Below are 22,616 nucleotides of genomic sequence, written 5' to 3' on the forward strand. Positions count from 1 at the left end.
GCTCCCTCTAGGTCAGGTCATGTTGACGACTGGCTCCCTCTAGGTCAGGTCATGTTGACGACTGGCTCCCTCTAGGTCAGGTCATGTTGACGACTGGCTCCCTCTAGGTCAGGTCATGTTGACGACTGGCTCCCTCTGGGTCAGGTCATGTTGACGACTGGCTCCCTCTAGGTCAGGTCATGTTGACGACTGGCTCCCTCTAGGTCAGGTCATGTTGACGACTGGCTCCCTCTAGGTCAGGTCATGTTGACGACTGGCTCCCTCTGGTCAGGTCATGTTGACGACTGGCTCCCTCTAGGTCAGGTCATGTTGACGACTGGCTCCCTCTAGGTCAGGTTACGTTGACGACTGGCTCCCTCCCTCTGGTCAGGTTATAGTGACGACTGGCTCCCTCGTCATTTGTGTGTCTTATTTATTTAATCAAACAGCGTGCTTAAAGCATCAGACAAGTTCAGTACATATAGTTGATTTTATAGAAACACATGGGGCGAATGGTAGAAAGAACAGATGACTCTTGGTTGACCAAGATGTATTTTAGTTGGGGACAGCACTAGAACATGATTTTGGGGCTCCAGAGTGGCACAGCGGTCTGCATCTCAGTGCTTGAGGCGTCACTACAGACACCCTGGTTCAAATTCAGGCTGTATCAAAACCGGCCGTGATTGAGAGTCCCACAGGGCGGCGCACAACTGGCCCAGCGTCGTCAGTCATTGTAAATAAGAATTTGTTCTTAACTGACTTGCCTAGTTCAATAAAGGTTACGTTTAAATAAATAAAAAAAATAGTGTTTCATGACAAACCATTTTTTACAAATCCGTCAAGGCACCAACTTTGAGAAGGGTTTAAAACAAAGGTTTCAAACCAATTCATGAATGTAATTAAATCTAGGTATGTCTTGCCTTTAATGTAATGGCATGAAAAAAAATTGGCTGAATATTATACAATGACTTATCAACAGCTCTAACAATTTGCCTCCACAGGAAATCTACACTGGCAGTTATAGAATATACTATATAGCCTAGAAACCTGGTTAAACTATCATTATGACATCATGGATGAATTCTAGAATATACTATATAGCCTAGAAACCTGGTTAAACTATCATTATGACATCATGGATGAATTCTAGAATATACTATATAGCCTAGAAACCTGGTTAAACTATCATTATGACATCATGGATGAATTCTAGAATATACTATATAGCCTAGAAACCTGGTTAAACTATCATTATGACATCATGGATGAATTCTAGAATATACTATATAGCCTAGAAACCTGGTTAAACTATCATTATGACCTCATGGATGAATTCTAGAATATACTATATATCCTAGAAACCTGGTTAAACTATCATTATGACATCATGGATGGCCAGTCCTTGTATTCATAGTGTAGTGAATTCATGGGGTAGCCCTGAGCTGAACTCAAACCTGGGTCCAGCGACTGTCAAGTCAACACCTTATAACTGTTACGCCAAGATGTCTGAACTTCTTGAAGAGGTCGGTAGGTGTTGGGTTACGGTTTCTACAATAGCTTTCTCTATAAATTTGAGAGTGGTTACACTTCTCCTTCCCCCATCCCTCAGCTGTTTACCAAACCAAGCCTCTGGGCAGCCATTTTGTTGCTGTTTAAAAAACCCACACAACAAACCAATCTGCAGTTCATACAATAACAAAGCAGTCATTCCACCACTGTTTTGGTTATAAGATGATTATGGGGCTGGAGAAATGTAACTACTTTCAAAATTCATAGACAGACCTATGGATGCAAGGACTGACCATCCATGATATCAACATTATAGTTTTAACCATGTTGAGGCTATACAGTGTTGGTTTACATTTCTAAACATTGGAGTAAAAAAAGCTTATTTGGGGTTCTGATGGGGTAAACAGTTGAACTAAGCTCATGAGACATGTGTTATATTCTTCAAGAATCAATGGTTATAAATAACTAATATAAAAGTCACAATATGGATGTAGCAATTTCAGATTTCCGATTTAACACCAAACATCAGTTCAACAACTGCAGAGTTTGTGCCTCTGTATTTAAGACAGTACTTACTAGTGTTAATCAGGTAACAGGTCTTATGTCTAAGTTCACCGTTAGAACCATTGGATGCCTTAAGATGTGTTTGGGAAACCGGGCCCAGATATCCAGTTTCCTCCTTTATCGATGTAACGGTCATCTCCTCCTCCTCCTTTTTCACTCCAAAAACTGCATCCTCCTCTTCTTTTACTGTAACATCCTCATCCTCTTTCACTCTGAACGAGTCTTTTTCTTCTTTCACAGTAACGGCCTCACCCTCTACTTCTTGTTTAGAGTAGCTTAGTGAACTCATGGTCAGGGATGTTAGCTATGCTAATGCTAGCTGACTAGTAACAACAACACCGTAAATATGAAATTAAATCTGATAACTAACTGGACGACAGAAGTGGTTTTAAAACACAGTTGCTAATATACTCGAAAACGTCTAAAGAGCTTTATTGTTTCGGCTATTTTGTCTAGCAAGCTACCGAGGTGGCTGAATAACTGTTGCTACTGTTGAAAGAAGAGTTCCGTCCACTAGATTATACGTCACACCAACAGCATCGCCTTAAATTCCCAGACCGCCATCTGCTGACTGGAGTGGGTAACGCAGTTGAGTAAAAATGTTTATTTTTTTATTTTCAGACAAAAAGTTAAAGGGTAGGAATAAGGGACATCGCTGGTACTAAAATGTTCATTAGCCCCCCCCCCTAAATAAATCAATATCAATCAATATATTTTTTCTGTGATTTTTTTTTTTTCCGTTTTTTTTCGCTTCTTAAACTTCTTACCGGGCAGCACTAGGACCGGGGAGGCTGCTGCTGCACTAGTGACTGTTAGAATTTCTTCAGCAAAGATGGAGGACAGAAATACTAGGAGAGAGGGGTACCCCTACACAGAACTGAACTGGATCAAAGATGGAGGACAGAAATACTAGGAGAGAGGGGTACCCCTACACAGAACTGATCTGGATCAAAGATGGCGGACAGAAATACTAGGAGAGAGGGGTACCCCTACACAGAACTGATCTGGATCAAAGATGGCAGACAAAAATACTAGGAGAGAGGGGTACCCCTACACAGAACTGAACTGGATCAAAGATGGACAGAAATACTAGGAGAGAGGGGTACCTCTACACAGAACTGAACTGGAGCAAATATGGCGGACAGAAATATTAGGAGAGAGGGGTACCCCTACACAGAACTGATCTGGATCAAAGATGGCGGACAGAAATACTAGGAGAGAGGGGTACCCCTACACAGAACTGATCTGGATCAAAGATGGCGGACAGAAATACTAGGAGAGAGGGGTACCCCTACACAGAACTGAACTGGATCAACTCACTGTCAACTCACAGTCAACTCACAGTCAACTCACTGTCAACTCACAGTCAACTCACTGTCAACTCACAGTCAACTCACAGTCAACTCACTGTCAACTCACTGTCAACTCACTGTCAACTCACTGTTAACTCACTGTCAGCCCTTCCTCAAACCCAACCTCTCCAACTCTCCCCTCGCCACTTTCACGCCCTGTATTAGGATTTGGGCAGGGAGTGTGTTGAGGGTGTGTGTGTTAGGGGAGTGTTGGGGGAGTGTTGGGGGAGTGTTAGGGGAGTGTTAGGGGAGTGTTGGGGGAGTGTTAGGGGAGTGTTAGGGGAGTGTTAGGGGAGTGTTGGGGAGTGTTAGGGGAGTGTTGGGGAGTGTTAGGGGAGTGTTGGGGGAGTGTTGGGGGAGTGTTAGGGGAGTGTTGAGGGTGTTAGGGGAGTGTTAGGGGAGTGTTGGGGAGTGTTAGGGGAGTGTTGGGGGAGTGTTGGGGGAGTGTTAGGGGAGTGTTGGGGGAGTGTTAGGGGGAGTGTTAGGGGGAGTGTTGGGGGAGTGTTGGGGGAGTGTTAGGGGAGTGTTGGGGAAGATGATGATGATGGCAGTGATGATGAAGATGATGACGATGACAGTGGTGATGAAGATGATGACGATGATGATGGCAGTGATGATGAAGATGATGACGATGATGATGGCAGTGATGATGAAGATGATGACGATGATGATGGCAGTGGTGATGAAGATGATGACGATGATGATGGCAGTGGTGAAATACTAGGAGAGAGGGGTACCTCTACACAGAACTGAACTGGATCAAAGATGGCGGACAGAAATCCTAGGATGGAAGCAAATGTAAGGGATTATAACATCATAAGAATCATGCAAAAAACATGTACAGTTGACAGGAATGTTAGTTAATGTAGAGACAAACGATTATGCTTTTTTTAAAGTTCATTTACGAAAATCGCGTTTTAGCCAGCTAGCTGACTAGCTAACATTAGCCAGCTAGCTGACTAGCTAACATTAACCTGCCAGCTGACTAGCGAACACTAACCAGCTAGCTGACTAGCTAACATTAACCAGCTAGCTGACTAGCTAACATTAACCAGCTAGCTGACTAGCTAACATTAGTCAGCTAGCTGACTAGCTAACATTAACCAGCTAGCTGACTAGCTAACATTAGTCAGCTAGCTGACTAGCTAACATTAACCAGCTAGCTGACTAGCTAACATTAACCAGCTAGCTGACTAGCTAACATTAACCAGCTAGCTGACTAGGTAACATTAACCAGCCAGCTGACTAGCTAACATTAACCAGCGAGCTGACCAGCTTTATGGGTGTTGACATGAGTTTGAAATTGTAATTCTGGTTGTTTTAGGGACTCCTGAAACAACCAGCAAACCAGGCTGTCGTTTTGTGAAACAGTGGATGTATAGAATCTAGCCAGCTGAAGAATTTACTGCAAATTGAATGTACAATTGTGTAAGCTTGCCTTGCTGATATTTGCCATGCAGATAGATGAAATAACATAGCTAGCTATGTTCTTGCTTATTGTGCAGTGGATGATTAAAATACCTGTATGTCTATGGATGTGTAGCTAGCTATCTAGCCGATCTGTGTATGGACCCAAACGTTTGGTATACATATTAGTTCAGAACCTATGAACCTCAGCTATCATAGCCAGTTGTATCAACTTCAAAACAGCCTGAATGACATTAATGAAGCCTATGGATTGAGTAGAATATAATATCATGTTGTGCCAAGGATGCAAGTCGTATATACATGTAGTTATTACCATGCATGAGATCCCCACATTGTAGCCTGTACATTTAATATATTCACTGATCATGTACTCTACCTTGGCAAATAAAGGTGCAGTTTAGGTATGAAAGACTTTGAGATTATTTTTCAGTCATATCCAATACCAGGATTATCAAATTCCAGTCTTTGAATGACGCTGTGTCTGCATGTATGGATTACAATTATACACTTCAACAGTGTTTACCAATCTTGGTCCTGGGACATCAATGGTTACACATTGTAACTAATAGACTAGAAACAGGATTTAACTAGTTAATTCATATATACAGAAATATAATGTTAAAAAACAGAACACTACACTTCCTATGCATCATGTAAATACTCTAACACTGGTTCATCTCAACATCTAATGCCCTTCATCTGCATTGATCTGATAAACACAGGATAGGTGGAGTATTTCATCACATTACACTTCATTTCAACCAGTAGAGAATGTGAAACGCTTTATTGAAAAGCTCATTATCCAAGTGTTATAAATACAAGTTTAATCTGTACTTCAATGCACATCTGTTGTGCATTATAAAAACAGAGGAAGAAAGAGGAGGTGGTGAGAGAGGTGTAAAAGACAGAAAGGGAAAGAGGTAAGCACATAGGAGCAGGGAAGGCAGCACATGATTAATGAAACACAGTGCTACATAAATATTCTCTCAGTTCATCACAATTACATAATAGTGTCTCTCGTCGGCCCAAAGGTTCTTAAAAGCAGGTGAGGTGGTGATGATGGGACTGGGGGTTGGCCTCCTCTCACATCAAAACATACCTGCAGACGAGAGACAGATGGAGAGAGAGAGCATGTTTAAACCTTGTGTTTTTATTTTTAATTCTAACATTGTTAGTCATCAATCAGGAGGTGAAATGCAAAACTGACCTTGGATCATTAACTCTGGGACTACTGCATCTCTATCTGTATTTCAATGTAATGCATCTCTTTAATAACACTTCCTGTATAATATAAACTAACCTGGGATCATTAACTCTGGGACTACTGCATCTCTCTCTGTATTTCAATGTAAAGCATCTCTTTAATAATACTTCCTGTATAATATAAACTGACCTGGGATCATTAACTCTGGGACTACTGCATCTCTATCTGTATTTCAATGTAAAGCATCTCTTTAATAATACTTCCTGTATAATATAAACTGACCTGGGATCATTAACTCTGGGACTACTACATCTCTCTCTGTGTTTCAATGTAAAGCATCTCTTTTATAATACTTCCTGTTGACCTGACCAAGTGACCTCTCAGTGTGGTGTGGCCTCACCTGGTGTCCACACCACACTAAGTGGCTGCAGAGTACTTTATGCTGAAAAACATGAACGGACACACAAGGACAAACAATACAGCGTAGTTATAGAAATAATGAAGTGTCTTACTATTCTCCATGGTTGGCCATCTTGCCTATTCTTTGAAGGTGGAAGGAGCCACAGTTATACACCTGAGCCTGTTTACTGCACAACACAATCCATCAATCAGATTGATACATGAGTGTGTAGGTGTGGGTTATAGGGTGTCTAATTGTTTTACATTTTTCAATATGGGTGATTTAAAATAGCCTGTTTTGTTTTTGTACAGACATCACATCCTTACCTAAACAGCACCCTCACCTGAGAAGTAGAAATCAAAGGGAGAGAAACTGGGAATTGAATAACTGTAGTTGACATAGCTAAGTAAATGGAAGAATACTCTTATTGCAATGTGAATGGCTCTTAAAAGAGCTTTTGGTTGTAGTCTATGGTGTTGCCAGGGAACAGCACCCTCTTTGAAGAAGTAGGAGGTGAAGATCTCCTGCACACGGATTGCCTCTCTTGCTGCGTTGTTGGACCCCATACTTGAAACATCCTGCAGAGCAGCAGACTTCTCCTCTAGGACACGGCGGCGAGCTGCAGATCCCCTCCTGGTCCTCGTGTCCATCCTCATGAAGTTACACAGGACACAGGTAGCCTTCACACACCTGAATTCCTCCAGGAGGCAGTCCCAGATGACCCTGGTCACCCAACCTTGCAGTGCCCTACAGGGTAACTGTAGGCAATCGTTTTGAAGGAATCTCCAGTTACAAGGTATCTGTAGGAATATGGAAGACAATGTAATTATTAGACTTTTACATCACCAGGTCATTGTGGATTACTAAAGTATAATATCCCTGATAACAAATCATGATAACATTGGATTGATAGATGCTTGGGCACACATATGTTCATGTGTAGCATGTGACAATAACAGGATCATATCAAGGACAGCATCACAAATGAATACATAAATACCACTTGAAGCTTGATGATGAGTTGATCATTTGAATCAGCTGTGCAGTGTGAAGGAAAAAACAAAAATGTGCCCCTCTTTGAGTCCCCAGGACTGAGAACCACTGCTCTTCATTGGAACCTCTTCATATGTAGACTGGCTTTCATAGAGCTCTTTATCTGAGGACAGACAACCTCACAAGAAACAGACTTCATTATAGTCAAATTACACCACACTGAATATTATGTTACTATTATCTCCGTCCTCACTTCTAGGGACAGGAACTACACAAAAGTACCTGCCCTATCCAGAATAGCCTCCTCTCTCACTGACAGTTGGGGCTGCTATCCTTTCACCCTCCTCCATGGCTGTTAGCTAGCTACCTACAAATGCATTTGGAGTTTGTTTTTTATAGTGATAAATACATCGAGATGGCTAGCTAATATGAAGTTAGGTAGATGGTGATATTTCATTCATTTAGCTAGTTATCTATACAGTATTTGAAGTTGGCTGGCTAGCTGATTTAGCAGCTCATTTGAGTTAGCCTGCACTGTAGCTAGTTAGCTATTAAGACAGTACTTACTAGTGTTATTCAAGGGCCAGTTTCCCAAAACCATCTTATGGCTAAGTTCACCGTTAGAATCATTGCACGCCTTAATATGAGTTTGGGAAACCAGGCCCAGAAATCCAGTTTCCTCCTCCTTTCTTCTTTCACGGGAACAGCTTCACCCTCTACTTGTTGTTGTATTGTAACATCCTCCTCTTCCTCCTCCTCTTTCACTAGAGCTTCTTTCTCCGTCCAGCAGACCTCCTCTTCTTCAACAGGAGGGGAGTAGTTTAGTGAACTCATGGTCGGTATGTTAGCTAGCTAGCATTAGCGACTAGCCTAGTTCTAAGCTAACTTAGAAAACCAGCTTGCTGACAAACAACGTAAATATATAATTAAATGGCCCAACAAGTACATACGACAGAAGTGTGTTTAATACACAGCGACTAATATACACCAAACCAGTGTAAAGAGCGTGAATGTTGTAGCTATGTTTGCTAGAAAGTTACCGAGGTGTCTGACTAGCTGTTGTTGTTGAAGGAGCGTTCCGTCCACTAGATTATACGTCACACTGGCAGCATCGCCTGAACCTAAAAGACGCACATCGCCATCTGCTGACTGGAGGGCAACGCAGTGGAGGAACCAAACGTTTATTTTTCATTTATTTCAGAAAAGTGAAATATTATATTAAGTCGTTCAAAGAGAAGCATGTGTTGATTGATTCGTTTTTAATGAGTGAGAAATTAAAACAAACTTTACACCCACTACATATTTGCATTGAACCATACTTCTGACATGGATCATTTTGACCCCAGAGGCAAATCTTTTATTATAGCCAAAATGTGGTTTATTCAATTTTTCATGACTTTGTCAATCAACTTGTTCTTAATAAATCATGGTTTAGTGTTTCTGTATCAATATGGACTTTTAACAAATTCAAATCCTTTGGAGTCATTTTGACTCCAGCCAAAAGCACCTTTGATAAATAGGATGTTTATTTCAAATCAAATCACATTTTATTGGTCACATACACATGTTTAGCAGATATTATTGCGGGTGTAGTGAAATGCTTGTGTTTCTAGCTCCGACAGTGCAGTAATATCTGACAAGCATTGTCTAACAATTTCACAACATATATCCAATACACACAAATCTAAGTATTTGAATCTAGGTTTCTCTGTAGTCATGATCCATCCCACCAGAGGGTGGAGGGGCACCTGTACTTACTAATGTATTTACTTAAGTATTCAGACCCTTTGCTATGAGACTTGAGATTGAGCTCAGATGCATCGTGATTCCTCTAATCATCCTTGAGATGTTTCTACAACTTGATTGGAGTCCACCTGTGGTAAATTCAATTGATTGGACATGATTTGGAAAGGCACAGACTTGTCTATATAAGGTCCCGCAGTTCACAGTGCATGTCAGAACAAAAACCGAGCCATGAGGTCAAAGGAATTGTCCATATTGCTGTGAGACAGGATAGTGTCGAGGCACAGATCTGGGGAAGGGTACCAAAAAATGTCTTCAGCATTGAAGGTCCCCAAGAACACAGTGGCCTCCATCATTCTTAAATGGAAGAAGTTTGGAACCATCAAGACTCTTCCTAGAGCTGGCTGGCCAAACTGAGCAATCAGGGGAAAAGGGCCTTGGTCAGGGAGGTGACCAAGAATCTGATGGTCACTCTGACAGAGCTCCAGAGTTCCTCTGTGGAGATGGGAGAACTTCCAGAAGGACAACCATCTCTGCAGCACTCCACCAATCAGGCCTTAATGTTGCAATGATTAAATAGTCAAAATGTATTTCAATGGACAATTCTGTGAACTGTTCTGTGAAAGGTGTTGGCTAGAGATGACATGCAGGAGCTTGCAGGGATTTGTAGTCTTGCATGTCGTCTACTTTGATGCTAATTAGCATTTTAGAATCTGAGAGTAAAGAGAGACAAATATAGGCAGCAGCTACTCTTCCTGGGGTTTATTATGGATCCCCATTAGTTCCTGCCAAGGCAGCAGCTACTCTTCCTGGGGTCCAGCTAAAATAAAAGCAGTTATACCATTTTAAAAACGTTACAATAAATTCACAACACACTGTGTGTCCTCAGTCACCTTGTCCTAGAGAGATTTACATGGTTATCAAAACGTCACACCACGGTGAGCCTAAACAAAACACAGCCCTATGGTAAAAATGAATGGTGGAAAAACGATGTGAACCATTTCCCTGTTTGACCTGTAGTTGTTATGGATATTATGACTCTACAGAGCCCCACAGTGGACGTGTCAAAATATGTTACATTGGTAAAGCACACTTTATTTAACCTCAATGGCATCTTGTTTTTACATGGCATTGTAGATTTTAACAGTATACAGGATGTATTTTGGATGTTTTCAGTGTATTTTCAACGCTTTCAGACAATGGATTAATCGCGATTAAAAAAAATAGTGCACTAACATTACACAAAGTGAACTCAAGTCTGACAGTCCAAACAAAATCACAAATTCTCAGTCAAAAACACAAGTCAGAACACAGCCTCTCTATTCTCTCATGTGATTTCAGGTCCTCTGACTGGGAAAATGTCTTTCCACAATGAGAGCAGTGGTATGTCTTCTCCTCTTGTGTATTTGTATGTATTCTTTCATGCTCTTTCAGGTACCTTAACCGGATAAATCTCTTTCCACTATGGGAGCAGTGGTAAGGCTTTTCTCCTGTGTGTATTCTCTCATGCTCCTTCAGGCTCCCTAACTGGGTGCAACTCTTTCCACAATGGGAACATTGGAAAGGCTTTTCTCCTGTGTGTGTCCTCTCATGTCTTTCCACGCTCCCTAACCACCTAAAACTCTTTCCGCACAAGGAGCAGTGGTAAGGCTTCTCTTCTGTGTGTATTCTCTTATGTGTTCTCAGGCTCCCTAACTGAGTAAAACTCTTTCCACACTGGGAGCAGTGATGTCGTCCTGCTGGTTTGAACGTCTCAGGGTCTGGTTCCTCTGAAGGACTCTTCCTGCTGTCAGAAGGAGAGTCTGGTCTCTCTCCTGTCAAAGACAAACAGATTATTTAATTAATTAAACAGATACCTGAATGAAACCTCCACATGATAAAACTTCCTATGATGTTTAATCTCGATTAGATCCCTCAATCACCTGAAGTCAGTTTTCACAAGTATTATTCAACCCACTTCAAAATGCAGGTCTCTGTGTGGTTCTTAGGATGTCCAAGCAGGTGATTCACTTCCAACCGAAGTCTTGCAGGTGTTTACATGATTTTCACATCTGCCAGGTCATCAAAAAAATCTAATTTCAGTACGTGTATATATATATATATATATTTTTTTTTTCTCACCAATTTCATGATATCCAATTGCAACTCCCCTACGGACTCGGGGGAGAGGCGAAGGTCGAGAGCCATGCGTCCTCTGAAACACGACCCTGCCAAGCCGCACTGCACATCTTGACACACTGCTCGTTAAACCCGGAAGCCAACCACACCAATGTGTCGGAGGAAACACCGTCCAGCTGGCGACCGAAGTCAGCGTGCATGCTGACCGCCACAAGGAGTCGCTAGAGCGCGATGGGACAAGGACGTCCCGGCCGGCCAAACCCTCCCCTAACTTGGACGACGCTGGGCCAATTGTGCGCTATGGGACTTCCGATCACAGCCGGTTCTGATACAGCCTGGATTAGAACCAGGGACTGTAGTGGCGCCTCTAGTGAAGTCAATGACAAGCATACATAACATGATGCAGCCACCACCATGCTTCAAAATATGAAGTGGTACTCAGTGATGTGTTGGATTTGCCCCAAACATAACACTTTGTATTCAGGATATAAAGTTCATTTCTTTGCCACATTCTTGTCCAGTGTTACTTTAGTGCCAACAGCCTCTCTATTCTCTCATGTGATTTCAGGTCCTCTGACTGGGAATGCTTCCTTCTTTTCACTCTGTCATTTAGGTTAGTACTGTGGAGTACCTACAATGTTGTTGATCCATCCGCAGTTTTCTCATATCACAATCATTAAACACTGTAACTATTTTTAAAGTCACCATTGGCCTCATGGTGAAATCCCTGAGCGGTTTCCTTCCTCTCCAGCAACTGAGTTAGTGACTGGGTATATTGATACACCATCTAAAGTGTAATTAATAACTTCACCATGCTCAAAGGGATATTCAATGTCTGCTTTTTTTTTACCCATCCACCAATACATGCCCTTCTTTGCGAGGCGTTGGAAAACCTTCCTGGTCTTTGTGGTTGAATCTGTGTTTGAAATTCACTGCTCGACTGAGGGACATTACAGATAATTGTATGTGTGGGGTACAGAGATGAGGCAGTCATTCACAACTCATGTTAAACACTATTATTGCACACAGTGAGTCCATGCAACTTATTATGTGACTTGTTAAGTAAAATCTTTACTCCTGAACGTATTTAGGCTTTTAATTAAATTTGTAAACACTTCCAAAAACATAATTCCACTCTGACATTATGGGGTATTGAATCCATTTAACCCCAGTATCTCTACTTGCACATTCATCTTCTGCACATCCTACCATTCCAGTGTTTAATTGCTATATTGTAATTACTTCGCCACTATGGCCTATTTATTGCCTAACCTCTCTTATCCTACCTCATTTACACATGCTGTATATAGATTTTTCTACTGTATAATTGATTGTATGTTTGTTTATTCCATGTGTAACTCTGTGTTGTTGTATGTGTCGAACTGCTTTGCTTTATCTTGGCCAGGTCGCAGTTGCAAATGAGGACTTGTTATCAACTAGCCTACCTGGTTAAATAAAGGTGAAATAAAAATAAATAAAAATAATTTTTACATTTAGGCTGTAACACAACGAAATGTGGGACAAGTCAAGGGGTGTGAATACTTTCTGAAGGCACTGTATATATAAAACTCCCCCCACACAGCAATCTAATAGCATCAGTAAAATCTGTTGAAATTAAACCACAGATAAATATACCTAACATAGTACATCTATTAAACAATACATCACAACACATACATCAGAAATAGTTACACATTATAGAGATCCATTCATGGATGTTCAGGTCTGTTGGGAAAAACGTTCAGAAATGTCCACTGCTGATTTTTTCCAGGTGTCCATAGCAGACACCCTGGCCCTGTGAATCCTGTCCGTGGACAAATTCTCAGTCAGAAACACAAGTCAGAACACAGCCTCTCTATTCTCTCGTGTGATTTCAGGTCCTCTGACTGGGAAAATGTCTTTTCACAATGAGAGCAGTGGTATGTCTTCTCCTCCTGTGTATTAGTATGTTGGAAAGGCTTTTCTCCTGTGTGTTTTCTCACATGCTTTTGCAGACTACCTGACCACCTAAAACTCTTTTCACACTGGGAACATTGGAAAAGCTTTTCTCCTGTGTGTATTCTCTCATGCGTTTTCAGGCTCACTAACCACCTAAAACTCTTTCCACAGTGAGAACAGTGATAAGGCTTCTCTCCAGTATGTATTCTCTCATGCTTTTTCAGGACCCATAACCACCTAAAACTCTTTCCACAGTGGGAACAGTGATAAGGCTTCTCTCCCGTGTGTGTTCTCTCATGCCCAACCAGGGCTCCTAACTGAGTAAAGTTCTTCCCACAGTGGGAACAGTGGTAGGGCTTTTCTCCTGTATGTGTTCTCTCGTGCATTTTCAGGCTCCCAAACCACCTAAAACTCTTTCCACAGTGGGAGCAGTGGTGTTGGTTAGGCGTCGCTGGGTCTGTTTCCTCTGAGGAACTCTTCCCGCTGTCAGAGTCTGGTCTCTCTCCTGCAAAAGACAAACAGATTATTTAGTTAAACAGAGAGACCTGAAAGAAACCTCCATTAAATAACATTGTTTTCCTATGAGGTTTAATCTAGACTAGATCCCTCAATACCCTGAGGTCAGTTTTCACAACATTACATCATTAAAAATAAACTTGGTGACGGTGTGATTTAAAAACAAATGATGAAGAGCTCCAAATCTAATCTCTCAGGGAATGTCATGATGTCATAATGATAGATAATGTCATGTTTACAGGCTGAGCAGAGCTCTATAATAATAGATAATGTCATGTTTATAGGCTGATCAGAGCTCTATAATAATAGATAATGTCATGTGTATAGGCTGATCAGAGCTCTATAATAATAGATAATGTCATGTTTATAGGCTGAGTAGAGCTCTATAATATATAATGTCATGTTTATAGGCTGAGTAGAGCTCTATAATAATATATAATGTCATGTTTATAGGCTGAGCAGAGCTCTATAATAATATATAATGTCATGTTTATAGGCTGAGCAGAGCTCTATAATAATATATATTACTATTCCAGGCTGCAGTTGATCCATTGTTAATAACGTTTTGTTGGTGGCCCACTTCATCTCTAAAGTAATAATGGACATTACTATCTTCTCTAAATTATATTTTTTTGTTTAGCCACACCTATCCTTCAAAATTGGTACTTTGTTTTGAAGACTTACAAACTCACAGACGTTTGCTAATATGTTTAGTCTCCCCAAAACCACTGTCCTTTTGCTAATATGTTTAGTCTCCCCAAAACCACTGTCCTTTTGCTAATATGTTCAGTCTCCCCAAAACCACTGTCCTTTTGCTAATATGTTCAGTCTCCCCAAAACCACTGTCCTTTTCATGTCAATAATGCTTCTTATTTTATGTATTTCTCCAACATTATTTAGAAATCAGCGTTTTGCGAGTATACACACTCTACACAAGGCCTACAATAGACACACGTCAAAACTGTCATTTATAACTTGTTTGCCATTCTGTGAGACAATTAAGTTGTGATTTTGTGGTGGGAGGGACTCTGATGGTATACACATGTTACAGTTAAGCAATAAGACCAGAGGAAGTATGGCATATGGCCAAATAAAGGTAAAATAAATTTTAAAAATGACAAACATTACGACATGCAACAACAACCAAAGTGCTTCTTCATTCATTACTCTGGTAAAGACAGTTATGCCGTGCTCCACGTTGGATCCAACATCCCTAACAAATTGATGTTTATAATGTGTTATTGTCTACTTGATTTCCAGTAGGGTCTCGTTAGTCTGTTTGGACACAGAGATACTTAGCTCATAATGTGTAGAGAACTGTTCCTTGATGGATAGGCTATTGTACAACACACAGAGCTATTTTCCTTTATTCAGGACATTTAGAATGACAACCCATTACGGAGTAGCCTAGTGGGATTATTCACAAAATGATCTAGTGATCAGGTTATGAAATGTCATGACAAAGACATTTTAGTTTCCATGTTTCACCTGAAATATTAAATGATTTATAGTCCTAGGTCTATGTTATTGTTAGGTGAAGTTATGGGTCCTACAGTAGGTCTATGTTGGGGTGCTAGGTGAAGTTATGGGTCCTACAGTAGGTCTATGTTGTTGTTAGGTGAAGTTATGGGTCCTACAGTAGGTCTATGTTGTTGTTAGGTGAAGTTATGGGTCCTACAGTAGGTCTGTGTTGTTGTTAGGTGAAGTTATGGGTCCTACAGTAGGTCTATGTTGTTGTTAGGTGTAGTTATGGGTCCTACAGTAGGTCTATGTTATTGCTAGGTGAAGTTATGGGTCCTACAGTAGGTCTATGTTGTTGCTAGGTGAAGTTATGGGTCCTACAGTACTGCCCTACCAAGCAAAAAGGCAGTAACTGCTAATTTGTTAAAAAATGAGTTAGTCATTGCTGCATTAATCATGTGGACAAGTATCCTGCCTCTATTGTATTGTACAACACACACGTGCTCCAGTCTGTAGTTATTGTGGTTCGGTGAAGTTATGGGTCCTACAGTAGGTCTATGTTATTTTTAGGTGAAGTTATGGGTCATACAGTAGGTCTATGTTATTGTTAGGTGAAGTTATGGGCAAATTTTGTTAAACACTTAATGTACAAACCCTCAGTTTCAGGCTGATGATAAAGCTAGCTAAATAGCATTTTACTGGTTGAAGTATTTTTTAAGTATAAAGCAGTTGATTTGCAACAATAAAACAAACATTTTATTAACCTGGACATTCAAACGAGCCTTACAATTATAATCCAAAAGTAATGTGAAATGCACTCATAAGCAACCTGGAAATGGAGGCTATTTTTCCTGTCAGCCTATGAGAACTCCCCTGAGTTTTCCCTCACGGTGGTGAATTAGTGAATAGACACAGAGCTTAATGTGAGTTTCCTTGAGTAGCACTCCTGATCTTGCGCTGTAATATTCATGATTGGATTGAAAAACGAAAATCTTTACTCACCATTTTTGCTCCAGGCAGATATACTACATCCATAACTAGTGGTTTCCTCATTACCAGATATACTACATCCATAACTAGTGGTTTCCTCATTACCAGATATACTACATCCATAACTAGTGGTTTCCTCATTACCAGATATACTACATCCATAACCAGTGGTTTCCTCATTACCAGATATACTACATCCATAACTAGTGGTTTCCTCATTACCAGATATACTACATCCATAACTAGTGGTTTCCTCATTACCAGATATACTACATCCATAACTAGTGGTTTCCTCATTACCAGATATACTACATCCATAACTAGTGGTTTCCTCATTACCAGATATACTACATCCATAACTAGTGGTTTCCTCATTACCAGATATACTACATCCATAACTAGCTCATTACCAGATATACTACATCCATAACTAGTGGTTTCCTCATTACCAGATATACTACATCCATAACTAGTGGTTTCCTCATTAGCAGATATACTACATCCATAACTAGTGGTTTCCTCATTACCAGATATACTACATCCATAACTAGTGGTTTCCTCATTACCAGATATACTACATCCATAACTAGCGGTTTCCTCATTACCAGATATACTACATCCATAACTAGTGGTTTCCTCATTACCAGATATACTACATCCATAACTAGTGGTTTCCTCATTACCAGATATACTACATCCATAACTAGTGGTTTCCTCATTAGCAGATATACTACATCCATAACTAGTGGTTTCCTCATTACCAGATATACTACATCCATAACTAGTGGTTACCTCATTACCAGATATACTACATCCATAACTAGTGGTTTCCTCATTACCAGATATACTACATCCATAACTAGTGGTTTCCTCATTACCAGATATACTACATCCATAACTAGTGGTTTCCTCATTACCAGATATACTACATCCATAACTAGTGGTTTCCTCATTACCAGATATACTACATCCATAACTAGTGGTTTCCTCATTACCAGATATACTACATCCATAACTAGTGGTTTCCTCATTACCAGATATACTACATCCATAACTAGTGGTTTCCTCATTACCAGATATACTACATCCATAACTAGTGGTTTCCTCATTACCAGATATACTACATCCATAACTAGTGGTTTCCTCATTACCAGATATACTACATCCATAACTAGTGGTTTCCTCATTACCAGATATACTACATCCATAACTAGTGGTTTCCTCATTACCAGATATACTACATCCATAACTAGTGGTTTCCTCATTACCAGATATACTACATCCATAACTAGTGGTTTCCTCATTACCAGATATACTACATCCATAACTTGCTGTTTCCTCATTAGAAGGGAGGAGTTTCTGCAATCAAATTGCATGTGCATTGCCCTCATGCTGCAATTTTAGCAAACACAGAAAGGGTCCCATATTGGAGACCAAAAGTCGTCTGGCACACTGCTTAGGATTTCAACAACTTTAATAACTTATTTCTAGTTACTACTAATTTGAAAACAAGACAAAATATGATTGCTGCTAAGTTGACTGTCTTAATGGTCAAATAATTTAACAGACATCAGTTGTATAACTTCATGGGTATGATCTGGGCATCACCTTTTACCTCAAATAAACAGTGGATTTCTGCTGTTGTGGGACTTTAACCATCTGTCTGACTTTGTTGTTCACACAGGAGAGAGGCGGGACAGTCGTGGGTCCTCTGAGGAACCTCAACAACCTCATGATGCTGACGAGGCAAAGATGAGTCTCTCCAGATCAGAACTCCTCAAGAAACACCAGCAGAGATCCACAGGGAAGAGAACTCACTGCTGCTCTGACTGTGGGAAGAGATTCACCTCATCAGGCATTAAAATTAATCAGAGAACACACACAGGAGAGAAATCGTATTGCTGTGGTGAATGTGGGAAGAGTTTTGTTCAATCTACAGGTCTGAGAGTGCACCAGAGAATACACACAGGAGAGAAATCTTATAGCTGTGGTCAATGTGGGAAGAGTTTTACTGACTCTAGTGGTCTAACGAAACACATGAGAATACACACAGGAGAGAAACCTTATAGCTGTACTCAATGTGGGAAGAGTTTTGTTCAATCTGGCCAGCTGACTCTACATCAGAGAATACACACAGGAGAGAAATCTTATGGCTGTGATCAATGTGGGAAGAGTTTTGTTCAATCTGGCCATCTGACATCGCACCAGAGAACACACACAGGAGAGAAACCTTATAGCTGTGGTCAATGTGGGAAGAGTTTTATTCAATCTACAGATCTGAGTGCACCAGAGAATACACACAGGAGAGAAACCTTATAGCTGTACTCAATGTGGGAAGAGTTTTGTTCAATCTACAGATCTGACAGTGCACCAGAGAAGACACACAGGAGAGAATCCTTATAGCTGTACTCAATGTGGGAAGAGTTTTGTTCAATCTACAGATCTGACAGTGCACCAGAGAAGACACATAGGAGAGAAACCTTATAGCTGTACTCAATGTGGGAAGAGTTTTGTTCAATCTGGCCAGCTGACATTACACCAGAGAACACACACAGGAGAGAAATCTTATGGCTGTGATCAATGTGGGAAGAGTTTTGTTCAATCTGGCCATCTGACATCGCACCAGAGAACACACACAGGAGAGAAACCTTATAGCTGTGGTCAATGTGGGAAGAGTTTTATTCAATCTACAGATCTGAGAGTGCACCAGAGAATACACACAGGAGAGAAATCTTATAGCTGTACTCAATGTGGGAAGAGTTTTGTTCAATCTACAGATCTGACAGTGCACCAGAGAAGACACACAGGAGAGAATCCTTATAGCTGTACTCAATGTGGGAAGAGTTTTGTTCAATCTACAGATCTGACAGTGCACCAGAGAAGACACATAGGAGAGAAACCTTATAGCTGTACTCAATGTGGGAAGAGTTTTGTTCAATCTGGCCAGCTGACATTACACCAGAGAACACACACAGGAGAGAAACCTTATAACTGTGATCAATGTGGAAAGAGTTTTGCTGCATCAAGCAATCTGACTCTACACCAGAGAACACACACAGGAGAGAAACCGTATAGCTGTGGTCAATGTGGGAAGAGTTTTACTCAGTCAGGTGGCCTGAAATCACACAAGAGAACACACACAGGAGATAAATCTTATAGCTGTGATCAGTGTGACAAGAGATACTTTGATAAAAGCTCTCTGATCAAACATCAGAAAATACACGGATTTATTTCATGATATCAATGAATTAATGTCACAATGTAGAATGTTTTAACATTGTAGTAGGAGTATTTTAATGATGTCACAATGTAGAACCCTTAACTTTTGTCCCCTGTTCTATTGATTTCAACATGATATGGATATTAGCCTCAGGGGGAAAATCCAGGCTCTGAAATGGAAGAGTTACTATTTATAAGATTTAACAAAAAGTGACTAACAGAAAGAGTTGTGTTACACTTACCATGTTGGTGACCCACTGGAATCAAAATGCAACACTTCAAAATGTAGCTAGCTGTTTTCTATAAATTGTCCTCTAACCAGTGATGTACACATTATTCCCAGATTCCATGTGGTTTTTGAGCTGTTAGTTTTAACAGGATGTACTCCCTCTCTCGCGCGATATAAGTGATGACAAATAAGTGTTGTGTTTCTCTTCGTGTTGGGGACACAAACTCAAAATGTAGCTGACTGTCTTCTGCAGGTTGTCCTCTAACCAGTGAGGTAAAAGATGTCTCCCATTTCCATGTGTTTATTTTTAGTTGTGAAAGTTTCAACAGCACGTACAGCCTGATTTCCCTCCTAATCGATATCAGTGATTTCATTTCAATGTACTTACAGCCTATACACATGGTCGCAGTATAATAAATTGGTCTATAATTAATTTTATTAACAATCCTACATCACTCCAGCATTTCTTGACAACATTCAAGTGCTAATTGTCTTTATTCCACTACTGAAGAAGCATGACTCAAATCACCTCATATTTCAAACATCCAGCCTGACAAAAGATACATTTTATGCCTCACCCTTAAGTTAATTATTGCCAATACATATTAACAAAGGGGTGTTCATTTGCTTTTCATATTTCATATTTACAATTCATGTAACGTTTAGTAATCATAATTATTTATGCAATCAACTGACCATTTTTGGGTACAATTATATTGACATTGCTGCCCTGCTTTTAGAATATCAGGGTTCATTCTCAGATGTGCCAACGCAAATGTACTAGAGCATGACATTGGGGACTGGGCCCCGATCCAACAACATGCCTATCTAGTGAACCCTGAAAAGAGAGAGAAGCTCTGCAGTGAGGTGGAACGTTACTACGGATATTGCAGGAGTTTGCTCTTGAAATCAGACATGACTAATACAATTTCATTTGAGTTTCGTTTGGGCTCGTTCCAAGGGGACGAGAGATCTAGAAGCTAGTGAGTTTTAGGATTCTATATAAAGAAAAAGGAGAAAAAAATAATCCTATTGTATATTATTATTTAAATACGTGTTTTTTTCATGTTTTTAATTGTTCACATCCAGTAGACACCATGTTTATATTGGTGAAGGTGAATAAAGTTTTAGTTTCATATAAATTACCTCCACAGCAACATGGACACAGCATACTTGCATCTACACGTCAGAGGAGGCTAGTGGAGGAGCTATAGGAGGATGGGCTCATTGGAAAGTCTGGAATGGAATAAATGGAACGGTATCAAACAGATAATTTATTTATTCTATTCCAGTAATTACGATGAGTCGTCCTCCTATAACTTCTCTGCTCTGCTAAAAGAGAAGCTGAGAGTATCACATCTTGTTTTTGTTCATTTTGCTTGACAACATTCCGGGGTATTGGGAATTGTGGGGCATTCTGGGATATTGGATATTGTGTGTAGATTGATGAGGTGGAAAAAACGATTATGTCCATTTTAGAATAAGACTGTAACGTAACAAAAAGTGTAAAAAGTCAAGGGGTCTGAATACTTTCTGAATGTCTTCTTTTTCTTCTTCTTTGTTTAACCTTTATAACCCTGTTAACAGGGAATCAACACTGAGACCAGGGTCTCTTCCACCTTTATAACCCTGTTAACAGGGAATCAACACTGAGACCAGGGTCTCTTCCACAAGGGAGACCTGCACATACAATACATAGACAAACAATAAAGAAAAACACATTCCTCAGCAAATGAAATTTGCCCAATCGTCCAATTGCAGTGTATTTTGTAGTTGGTTCCAGCTATGAGGTGCATTAAAACTGATGTTGGCCTTACACACGTGTTGTTCTGCAGACTGATGGGGAACAGTGGAATGGGCTGTAGGGACTTATGTTACATGTATCTATATTAATCCACTGGTGTTGTTCTGGAGACTGATGGGGAACAGTGGAATGGGCTGTAGGGACTTTTTCAACACAGCTGTGGTTTAGCACAATCTCCTGATTTATTCCGCTTTCAAGTTGTCTTTGAACTTTCAGTTCTCTTTTGTGAAGTTAACTGAGAATACTCAGCAGTAAATTAATGTGGTTTCATTAGTATCTCTCTGCCTTCCCATTGGCTGTCTCTGGATTCTGACCCTCCCTCACAGACCACCATTTCGATGTCACATAACCCTTGTGTGTGTGTGTGTGTGTGTGTGTGTGTGTGTGTGTGTGTGTGTGTGTGTGTGTGTGTCTTTGAGTGTGTGTGTGATGCAGCAGCCTAATGGATTATTATGTGTCCATTTTCCATTTAAAATGTGTTTTGTCAGAATTTTGGGCACATCATTTGTCTCCATGGCAACATGGACAATACTGGTTAAAGCTGAATAGATTAAGGATCTGAGATCATTTATTGTCTTCACCTCAAATTAACCAGAGTTTCAGTAAACCAGTTTATAAACTACACAACAAAGCTTCATAAGAACACTATAAGAAGGAGAAAACATGTATGAAAACATTATCTTTCTCCATGTTTCATATTCACTGTTATCTTTCTACCTTCCCCCATGCCTCAAATTCACTGTTATCTTTCTACCTTCCCGATACCTTCCCCCATGTCTCAAATTCACTGTTATCTTTCTACCTTCCTCCATGTCTCATTATTACTGTTATCTTTCTACCTTCCAGATACCTTCCCCCATGTCTCAAATTCACTGTTATCTTTCTACCTTCTCCCACAGAGATGGCTTGATGCAGTGTGAAGCATCAAGTGCATAGTCCTTTAGTCTCTATGGGCCAGTCTCTATGGGCCAGGTGGCCAGTTGGTGAGGGCCACAGCATAGTCCTTTAGTCTCTATGGGCCAGGTGGCCAGTTGGTGAGGGCCACAGCATAGTCCTTTAGTCTCTATGGGCCAGGTGGCCAGTTGGTGAGGGCCACAGCATAGTCCTTTAGTCTCTATGGGCCAGTCTCTATGGGCCAGATGGCCAGTTGGTGAGGGCCACAGCCTAGT

At 40.5% G+C, this 22,616-nt stretch overlaps 1 long non-coding RNA gene and 1 pseudogene across 1 annotated transcript in view; one reads left to right on the plus strand and one right to left on the minus strand.

Annotated features, from left to right (window-relative positions):
- Window positions 1-13,517: 13,517 nt before the first annotated feature.
- Window positions 13,518-22,616, minus strand: part of LOC115152460 (uncharacterized) — a 313,979-nt gene continuing 304,880 nt past the window's right edge. The window contains exon 2 of the long non-coding RNA XR_003867493.1: window positions 13,518-13,733. This is a non-coding gene — a long non-coding RNA (uncharacterized LOC115152460). The remainder of the gene's footprint in view (window positions 13,734-22,616) is intronic.
- The window catches only part of LOC115152442 (zinc finger protein 208-like), a 339,225-nt pseudogene continuing 334,723 nt past the window's right edge, over window positions 18,115-22,616 (plus strand).

The sequence above is a fragment of the Salmo trutta genome, chromosome 17, assembly GCF_901001165.1.
Source record: "Salmo trutta chromosome 17, fSalTru1.1, whole genome shotgun sequence".
Taxonomy (NCBI): domain Eukaryota; kingdom Metazoa; phylum Chordata; class Actinopteri; order Salmoniformes; family Salmonidae; genus Salmo; species Salmo trutta.